The following is an 11,441-nucleotide window of genomic DNA, read 5'->3' as shown; positions in this document are numbered from 1 at the left end:
AAATATTTTCGAACCCTCTGGACAAGTAAAATAGGATGTAATGGATAATTTACACAACAGGTAGGACACATAAACATCTAATACTTAGAATAAGGCTATTATTTATTTTCTGGAGCTGTCGAGCCAGCAAGAGTGTTATTGTCCCTTTAAGTTGTGTGACGAATTTCAGAGAAGTCTGTCACGTCATCCCTGAGACACAGACTTTTAGACATCTAATTTAAGTAAGCGGATTTCAGGTGTTTTTCCATGATTAGATAATGCTTAAAGATTTCCCTTATTATTCAAAATTAATTGCATTTATTTTTTGTTGGTAGTGTCTTTTGTTGGTATGTTACCGTGACCAATTGTTCAATAGAAGCGAATGTTTATATGGCTATATCAACGAATGTCCATGTGTAGAAATTAGTTGGAAATTAAGTACCTGGTTTAATGTTCTCCCAGTTGATTCTGATATGTTTATCTCTTTGAGGATGTTGATGCTCATGCGCAATACCAAACAGATGAAACAGCTCATGGGGGCAGCTAAACTGTGAAAATGAAATGAAATGGGGTTAACGTAATATTGTTCTGACCCGACTAATGAAGACTGGAAAACGTCATACAGTGTGATATTGGGGAAATACTGTGACGCTTCGGTCTATTCTTATATCAAATTCCAATTACGTATACACCAATGTGTACACCGGACGGACCCCAGTTTTTCGTCCCATCCGAACACACTGCCATACACCACTGACAATGACATGGGAGAACCCATTTTGCACACTGAGTTACATTTACTTCATTCTTCGAGCATAGATGACACAGAGATCCATCTACTCCATTTTTCAAGAAAAAATCTTTGCCCTAAATGGAAGCCATATCCCAAAATTAGTATACTGTTTTATAATGCGGTTTTACTCCGTTTCACAAGTCATACACACAAAGACTGAATAAACTTTTTCAATTTCATTAAATGGAAGCTGAATCAATACTTAACAAAATTCTCGAAGTATACTTAGTGTTTTCGACTAAAATCATCGATTTAGGACTTAAAATGTTGGTGAACTAGCTTAGTAAAGTATGCGGGGGGAGGGCGGAAAGTCGAGATGAACTTTCTCGTCCAATACCCGGATCGAACACGTGACTTTCAGGTTAGCGAGCCAACGTCTCTTACTCATTGAGCCACTGCGGCCCACATATCTAAACTGTAGAACTAAACATATATAGTGTTATATTATTAGGTAGTGTCTGAGGTAAATATAGTTTGATATCTAAATGAGTTAACGAGTCACAATATTTCAAGTCTAATGATAAATTGCTAATTATGAATTATATATACTAAATACAAAATTTGGAAGCTATATTCAACCATAGTAACAATTGGGAAAGGCTGATTTATATTTAAAATGATCTAAAGCAAATTGGCTCAGGGGTTTTACACGAAGATATTTACCCGGGAACAACAGTTTATGTTCTGACCAGTCAATACGTTTTTAAATCCCAATGCACTGCTACAGCCATGACCAGTACTACAAATAAATACAAGAAAATATATTACCATATAATGATCCTATAAATCTAGGTTATACATGCCATGTTCATCATGCAATGCTTTCCCTATGTCAACATATATAACAAGCAGAACTGTTCCCTCCTTTATCGTTTGAAGGAGAGCTGAACCCGCTCCAGACTTTTTTTATACCTTAGACAATATGTCTTGCTATATTTTCACTATTCTAGCTATTATTGCAAACCAATATAGCCCCGACGAATTCATATACGACGTACAGTTAAACTTCGATATCGCAACCTTGGCAATCCCGAAGACCTAAGTTATCTGGAGTGAAATTCTCTATTAAAGTCAGCCAATTTTCATTGTCTGAATTTAAATTTGCTTTTATATATTATAACAGTACACCATTTCAGAACATTCTAGTTCGTAGTACTGTCGATCGTCCTCCAGACTCAATAATAGCAGGGGCCAAGTGAGAGGGACGCAATGACGAGCTTTGCGTTATGTTTTTGAGTTTTTGCACTTCCTTGAGGTTTTGCACCCCCCGCAAATGGTAAAAAGTCATGCAGTTTCAATGCGGGTTTCAGCATTATAATCATAATCATAATGCTTAACCATAGTCAAACATATAACTTGGGACAGATGCTTCATCTAGCATGTTCCGCAAAGCCCAATATTACCCGATGACACTGATAGGCCCCCCCCCTTCCCCCGCACACACATATAAACTTTGTTTTTTGGGTCCCGTACTGGACCTTGTTCCTCATGCAAAATAATAGGTCACCACGCCCCTGAGTGATAGGCATATTTAATATGATGATTGAGTGTTGTCAAGATGTAAGGATAATGACGCAACAAATGTGCAACGGATGGCGTAATTAAGTCGTTATTTTCCACATAGTAATTAACAAGCTTGTTATAAATTAATGTTCCATAAAGGTGTAAAACCGTGTAGCCTTTAGATTGATTACACTCTTAATGACGTGTATAAAGTGCGATAAAAATTAATGTTCCAAACGTTTACTAGTTTAATATTATTTTACAGGTTATGGCTAGAATGCCCTGCGTTTAAATAACCGTTGTAAGGACTGATGGTTAAATGCTGCTCAAAATATTAAACTGCTGCTTGAAAGTTCTTTTAGCACCAAGTTCATTTCATACAACTGGGAAAACATCCAGTAATAATAGTAGTAGCTTAACGCCTGCTTCCTGGTCATAGCCCATGAACAGAACTTTTGCATTTTAAGACTTCTTTTCCTTATCAGGCTCCCGTAAAACGCCAGGCTGCAAAATCCGGAGGAACTTTCTCGGTCAACACCGGGGTCTAATTCAGGACCACCGTTGCTCTCCAATTGCAATCAATTTAAACATGCTGAAAGACACACGGGAGCGGTTGTGATAACCTTCGAACCAGTCCGCATTATTAGACACGCAATGCTTATCGAGGATATACGCATTACTCACACGCAATGCGTATCTAGGATATATGCAGTACACATTAGGGATACTCAATGTGTATAAATACGTTATCATGGAATCCTAGCCCAAAATGGGTGGTACCAAGGCTATAAAAAAACTTGCAATATTGGGTTACAAATCCCAGATTGTATTCTAGCGAATTTCACTTTAGTAAAAAATATATAGTCCATGGAAACTCCTAAAGTTTCGTTGCAGTCCAAAGTAATATATCAACAAAATCTTACTCTCGAAAGACGGCATGCGCTGTTGTTCCAGAACTATGTTCTGTTGAATTGATCTCTCTAAATTTTAAACAAGTTCTCTCTTCCATTAATTTCATAGACACTATTGTTTCATATTTTTCACCAGCTGCGCCAGCACCGACTGCAGAAATAACAATAAACAAAACATTAAAATCAAATCAATGAAAAACTTCGTCGGATAAATTGTGTTTAATGGTTTTAGATTTGAGAACGGATTTGTGTCCATATTTGTATGTAAGTCACAGTCATTAAGACTTGTTGTTAATCGAAAGACTTCTATATACATGTACATCACGAAGGTCGCCATTAAGGAATACAAAGATCGTCATTACGTAACACGAAGATCGTCATAAAGTAATACCAAGATCGTCATTAAGTAGTACCAAGATCGTCATTTAGATCGCCATTAAGTAATAAAGTAACGCGAAGTTTGTCATAGCGTAACACGAAGATTACCTAATACGAAGATCGTCATAAAGTAATACCAAGATCGTCATTTAGATCGCCATAAAGTAATACCAAGATCATCATTTAGATCGTCATTAAGTAATACAAATATCGCCCTTCAGTAATAGATCGTCATTAAGTAATACGAAGCTCGGTATTACGTAGCACGAAGATTTTCAAAAAGTTCCGCACTTCCATGATGGTCACAGCAAATCCAGACTTAAAACGTGCAACCAAACAAGAGAACAAATGATATATTCATATATATTTTAATGTATCTTTGGGTAGATGTTTCATATACTCACAACTAGCATCATCAAAATACCAGGGTACTTCTAGATTTGGCCACAGCTGATTAATTGCTTCAACAAATCGTCTCTTCCTGTCATGGACTTCGCCATCAACATCGGTTTGACCCTCATTAGGAGGGCGTGGCTTTACCTATGTAACATTCAATGAATTTGAAATCATATCATTTTACTGGTGAATATTTCAGATATAGTTATTTAACCCCAATGTTTCAGTTTTCATTTTACTTGGAGAAAGTGGTAGCCATATGGGTATGGCACTGAACTAGAATGGTCCGAAAATAACCGTCTGGGTGATTCAAGTGTGGTGTTTGCGAGATTGCCATGCGTGTCTAGTTATTTGGATGTTATGGTATCACAAGGTTCATGTAATTCAAAAACAACATAATTTGATAATTGGAAATGAAAGAAGGGTGGGCTGACACTCCGTTGTACATGTAAAATTCTTATGTCTAGTAATACACACATAATAACAGAAATTAAACTGTTTGAGTCAAAATATTACTTTACTCATTGTAATGACTAACAATTGTCGTGGCGGACCTGGCATCCCATACATGATATGCACACTCTCCTCAATACAGGAATATGTATAAACAAGAGTGAATTGACTATTAAGTAAAAAAGTTCACAGCGTGAAATTGGAGACGAAGGGAACAAGTGACACATGATAGTGTCCCACTAAAGGGGCGGCAAAGATGAGTATCGCACGGCAAAGTGTCCCATCAGTGACAGAGTGGAATGAGATTCAGTACCATTATCTATTAACTAAGTCATATGCTGACTCATTTAATATGTTATATTTTCATTTTAATAATTTGGTTGTGAACCGGGGACTTTATAAGTGGAAGGAAACTGGAATTCCCGGAGGTTACGCAGGTGACCCTGCCCCTTGTCACGTACAGGTCAATTCCAAATGCTGCCTGGCAAACAAGAACAAGACGTAATCAAATATGCTGGAGACATTAACAGACTATTACCTCTCTATTTGAATCTGTCAGTTCTTCAGGGTCCACTAGTCCTCTATCCTTTTCAATAATTTTCGGTGGCAAATCGCCTTGTTGAACTATAGTAGGTGGTACCACTTCACCAACAATGCTGGCACCGATGGATGATTTAACCAAAAGAAATATACAGGATGATAATAGCCAATTCATTCTATAATAATAATAAGGCTGGATGTTAGCATCGGTATCTCAATACTTGACTATCAAACCTCTCAAAGAGACAAACGTTTTGATTTGAGACTTAATCTCTTTGATTTGAGACTTAATCTCTTTGACTTGAGACTTAATCTCTTTGATTTGAGACTTAATCTCTTTGATTAAAACTTTAGGTAAAACTTAAGTATTGAATTGAGTTAATCTGATGTATTATTTCGATTATTGCTGGATCAAGCTGGACAAATTAATTTCACTTCGGAAGATTAAGCAAAACTGAAGTGGACTGTTTAGTCTAACCACAGTAGAAAGTGAGCTAGATCTACAGACATAAAACTTTCAAAAGGCCACAACATTTTAGTCTTCAAAACAATTTAACATTTCTTTAACAAAACCATTTCCGGTAAACTCGTTTGTTAACCTTTTGGTTTTGCTTTGGTCATGAGTTCTTCCTTTATTTCGCATGATTAAAAGTAATTCTTTAAGAAAAGGGTGACGACATTTATTTTATTGTAGATTATTATATTTATATCTCTCATGTAGATATTTTATTGTTGACAAACAGAGAAATAATCGTAAATACATCTATATTCCATCGAGTAGAATTGGATTATCTGTTTGACCCTCTAAATTTACATTTATCTGAAAGTACAATATTTATAAATACAAAGAAAGGGGAAATTGTCTATTAATCCCACAATAAATTAAACAATTTAATTATTACTGAGCATCAACCACCATGTCTGACGTTTTGATTTAGCTTGACGAGTTAACTGTGATCATAACTTTGAGGATACCCAACATTATTTATTACACCGCACTCTACATTCAGGTGCACACAAACGATCCATAACACTCTTGTCCCCAGTTTTACTTTACTTCATGGGACTAAAAATATACTCTTCAAAAAAAGTAGGGGATATTCAGAAACAATACAAAACTTCGGAGCACTGCTGTTTTCATTAGAGGTAACCAGTGTATGTTAATAACAGGCCAATTCCCTACACATGAACATAAACATAGTTCATATGGGCGGCTTATCTGACGGCCCCATTTCCTCGCGATGAGATACACCGTCAAAAGTGAAAATGGACGTTTTTGATTTTTGTCTTAATAATGAGTAATTGCTCCACAAATCCTCAGATATTCAGCAATTCGTCGTGGCATGCTCCTAATCAACCGTCCAATCACGATTTGGGGCAATCTGACCTACTCCTCGTGCAGTGCCACAACCAATTCTTGCAGTGTTGTCGGTTGATGTTGACGTCGACGAACACGTCTGCCGATCAAATTAAACGTAACACACTAAAGCAAAGATACACTAAACAGTAAATCGTATGCAAGAACCGATAGTAAAGCAAACATGGATAGGATAAACCAGCAAGCGGCAGTTTTCACCAACCTTTCCATGAAGTGTCAAATTTGACAATGAACCCCTCCCACGTGTAGGCGCAGCTCAGTGGTTCTGTTGGGGCGACAAGTTCTCCATCTGTGAAGATACTCTTAAAGGATGTCAAGTGTCCATGACTATTGATCATATAACAACCTGCATAGGTATTTGCATTTCAATATCCTCCTACTTTTTTGTGAAGAGTACATAACAGACTCAAACGAAATGTTTGAAAAGGTTCATATATTTTTCGCCATATCCTAAAGACTTTAAAATTGTACATATGTATTTTTTTGATTATCTTTGCACATCTTTTAGATTAAAATTAAATTGCTTTTATTTGAGATGGATTAAATAGGCCATGCCTGTTCTTCAATATTGTTTACAAAAAAAAAAACACCAGCCGTCGTCTTGTATACGATGACTGCCCTATAGCCAGTTTTGTCCATTTCTGGTGATTTCAATGGGTATACAAGATGGTCGGCTACGAAGACAATATTAACACTACAGCTGCAGTTCTTATGTTTATGATTAATTCCATGGCTGTACTTGTTGGTGGCAAAGTTTGTTTCAACCCAATTGATCTATCCTTTTCAGGCTCAGAACTTTTAATCTAGCCCTCGTAGATTTTCAAATTTTTGCTTAGACTATATCGAAAGATGAAAGATTTTTGATAGTTTGTGTATGTTTTCCTATCGATAGTTATATATTTAGGATTATAACTGTCTAGTATATATTGTTTATACCAATTTAAATCCAGCATTCCGCTAAAGCTATTTACATTTGATAAAATGTGAAGCCACAACTATTTATTGAGCTAATATATATAAAATAACGATTGTGATGTATATTTCCTTTTTGGTTATAGTGTAACTTTATACTAAAACACAGCTTTATATATATACTGTTTAGATTAAATATATATCAAACTTGGCTATTTCACTATATAATTCACTTTAATTATTCAGAAACAATCCATTATTATTAAGGTTACCATGCTGCCTACATTATTCATGTAAAACCATAGTTCTGGAATTTTCTCTATGTCGTGTGTCTCTAAATACAATCCGAAAATATTTGCGATAGTTCATAGATCGGGCGACAATTTCCACTATTAGAGCGACGAAAATATAATTATTAACAATTATAATAATTATTAACAATTATTATAATATGACAAACGTATTTTAATATTCATATAATTACACTTAATACATATTTAATTTTGTCTTGAAACTGGATTTGAAGGAACACGTAAAGTTCATGAATTCCCGAAAAATAGAAATTCGGGATGAAAAACATAAATTGTTTTAATTTCAAAATTTTCTGTCGTTGTTAAAATATGTTGCCGCCAGTGAAAAGTGAAAAAAACCCAACAAATCATGTGTACAAAAGTAGGGATTATCTGATTCTGATAGAATATTTCTATTTCATGAAAAACAATTCAGTAATATATTGCAATAATATTTCACAGAATTGTCTCGATGTCCAGTTCATTTAATTAATGCCATTGAAACAAAATATGTTTTACTGATAAGGCATTTTACTTCGATTTATCTCTAGACTTTGTACTCGTTATATCTCACACAAAAAGAAAAAACAAACAAATATGATCAAAAAATGTACTTAAGGTCACATTCGTGATATATTTTTCAAGAAAGGATATTACAAATTTTTATGTTTATAAATTTGCCGATAAATGAAATATTGCATTTTGTAGCCTCGCGGTTTCATTGACTGCAAGGGATAATTAGTCTGGGTTTAACTCATAAAACATTCCCTCAAGGGGAGTATGTTATTGTTTTATTATTACAAACAATCGATTTAGTGAAATAATGTCGAATATATGTTTATCCACAATCACAAGGTAAAATAAACTTGTTATTTCTATAAATCAGAATATGCACTTATCTCTAAACTTTTTGTAAATGTAATTCTTCATATAAGGCTGCGACATCATTCATTATGCCCCACAATAAAAATGGTTAAACTGTTATTTTATAATTGTTGAAAATGGTATTAATTGACTTATAGCATGATAATGTTGGAAGGTGTTTTTACCCGAAAAAAATTCAACAATTCTAAATAAAAACAATATCGCTTATTTAGCCGAAATGTGATCAAATCAGAAATATTACAGTAGGCTTTCTTTTAAATTGTGTATTCTGTAAACCCATCAATTTTAGGTCACATTCCGGATAATACGTCCCTTCTTTTACTGTAAACTTGTAGCTGGCCAATGGAGAAAGAAAAAATACAAGAGCACTTTGCAGGGGTGTTACACGATAAAAAATATAATGACGCTGTTTTCTGTGCATAAGAAATTGAAAATTTATTTAATGGTCATTTTGACGAGAAGTAAAACATATAAATTAAAATAAAATAAAATAAAAGCTAAAAAGGTATACGCCTTACCTGTATACGCGTATTGAGCTATAACACCTACTGCAGAATGAAGACGAATGTTATTTATATATAGTCATAGATCACCTTCATAGATAACATGTTTATAAATCAAATTTGTAAACAGTATTTAATTAATACTAGGAAAATCCCATACCCTTAATAAATATAAATACTTAAAGCTCCCCGTATTTGAACGTTTCTGTATTAAATAGGGTAATAAAGTCGATACATGAGTAATTTAACAGAAAAATTGATAAATATGGTTATCTTCATATTAATACAATAAATAAATCTATCAATTCTATAGGATATTGCACTATATGAGGATTTACGGTTAGCTTTATTTTATCAGTTTAATCGACCAGTACACACCTGCTTACAATAATATATGCACTTCGTGCTGGGCGTGAAAAATAATGCGCAAAGCTACAATGCGCAAGAAGGTCATTTTCGTTATATAAATTCATTAACAATAAGTGTTGAAAGGTATTATAATAATTTAAACGATTGAAAAATATTCTTTATATAGTAATTTAGACGATTGAAAGGTATTCTTTATATATTACTTCGGGCGATTTTATAGTAATTTAGACGATTGGAACATATTCTTTATAATATAGTAATTTAGACGATTGAAAAGTGTTCTTTAGACGATTGAAAGAGATTCTTTATATATTAATTTATTCGATTGAAGTGTATTTTTTTATATAGTAATTTAGACAATTGGAACGTATTCTTTATATAGTAATTTAGACGATAGAAAGGTATTCTTTATATATTAATTTATACGATTAAAAGGTATTCTTTATATCGTAATTTAGGGGGGTTGGATGGCCGAATAGTTAGCACGTGCGCGCTGTATCATACGGTCTGTCATTGCGTCAACTGGCGGGGTTTCGATTTCGATTTACTGGTGCGTACGTACCATTAAACACCATTAGTCAAGGCGAGGTCCGCTTTGTTTTTATACCGAGTCAACTACCACGCCAGTTCCAGGGTCATGAATCGTTTATTACGTTAAAGATTCTTGGTTACGTTCAAATTTAAGTCCTCCACATAAAATTATGCATTAGGAACCCTTAAACACTCCACCTCTGAGACATAGCGGTTTTCAAGTGGTCAATCCGATACATTTATATATACTCTGCTATCATGTATAGACAATGTATATATGTACCTATGTTGAGTTTTGTTACATAGTTAAGAGAGGAATTACTGGTGAAATTCAACCTGGAGGATTGACTGCAGCTGGGTTTAATCTTTCCCTCGATAGACTGTGGTTTCCACTTAACATAAGCGATATCAAAGATTTATCCACAAGACTTTCTATTAGTTACAGACAGACAGGAATGGGGTTTAACTTCCACTGGACACAATCTAGGTGTGGGAGAAATCTGGTTGAGCGTGAGAAAACCAACGAGGTTGAACAAGCGACCCTACTCCTTGTCGTGATATTATAACGCCCACGCGTTAAACTACCCCCGCCCCCACTCCCGTTACTAGGTTATATAAAGAGGCTATGATGTGGATACCTCCGTGTAACAACTCTGCCACTTCCGCCAATTACTACAGTTCAAACGGTATGGCTAGAAGCAATCGTTCCAAAATAAATTCAAAGATGTCAAAGATGTTCAGCTCCTGTAAGTTTATGATACTTTATTGTTTGACAAAGACCGTTCAAAACTATTGTCTTTGATACAAATTATTCCAACAGTGCAAGGTAACGATTTTTATAGAGCAGATTTCGAGAGATAATTTTAAACTCTTAATTCGCGCATTCTGGAGATACTAGTATAATACTATATATATAAATATATATATATATATTTATATATATAGTATTATATATACTAGTATTATACTATATAAATATATATAAATATATATTAGTATAATACTAGTATCTCCAGAATGCGCGAATTAAGAACATCAAACCCACAGTCTTTATGAGTCATAAAGCTGTCTTATATATCTATTCAAGGGAAAGGCAAAGAATAGAAATTATTTACGACATAATATTTCAACAATGACCAAGTTAATTTCCGTACAACCCTTCAATCTTATTTCCTAGTTTAAAGGGGAAACTAACAACTTGGCACATGACTATAAGTTAATTTTAATATGCTCTGATTTACACAATACAAGAATATAAAATGGAAATAATTTCTACCTTTAATAAGAAATATTTATTATGAGCTCTAAGTGTGATGTAATGAATTTTATTTCCTAATAACCAATTCCGATAAATATTTCTTGAAGCATTATAAAACGAAAAAGTCCAACACATGGATGAATAATTACATTCAGTGTTCTCGACAACTTACCTAGATTATATCTTACATTAAAAGGGAATATTATTCTACGTTTATAGTTGTATTAATTTCGAGTATTCTCGGGTAAGCGTTATTCCGTTATATATAACATTCATTTCTGTCAAAATATTCTAAAATAATATCTATAATCTACTTACTTCTAATATTTACATCCATAGAGTTCATCAGATAATGAAAGCTG

The 11,441-nt window shown here is 34.1% G+C and overlaps 1 long non-coding RNA gene across 2 annotated transcripts; it reads right to left on the bottom strand.

The window, feature by feature from the left end:
• Nucleotides 1-1,435: 1,435 nt before the first annotated feature.
• On the bottom strand, nucleotides 1,436-11,441 carry LOC130012177 (uncharacterized). Of its 2 annotated transcripts, none has more exons than XR_008787547.1 (5): nucleotides 11,398-11,441; nucleotides 4,952-5,129; nucleotides 3,969-4,104; nucleotides 3,199-3,337; nucleotides 1,436-1,511 (listed from the first exon to the last, which is right to left on the bottom strand). It is a non-coding gene; the product is annotated as an uncharacterized LOC130012177 (long non-coding RNA). The 2 variants fall into 2 exon arrangements; XR_008787546.1 differs by lacking the exon at nucleotides 11,398-11,441 and adding an exon at nucleotides 8,937-9,071.

This window comes from Patella vulgata, chromosome 3, assembly GCF_932274485.2.
Source record: "Patella vulgata chromosome 3, xgPatVulg1.2, whole genome shotgun sequence".
Taxonomy (NCBI): Eukaryota; Metazoa; Mollusca; class Gastropoda; family Patellidae; genus Patella; species Patella vulgata.
The sequence above is the reverse complement of the archived record's forward strand: the minus strand, read 5'-3'. Positions and strand labels throughout refer to the sequence as shown.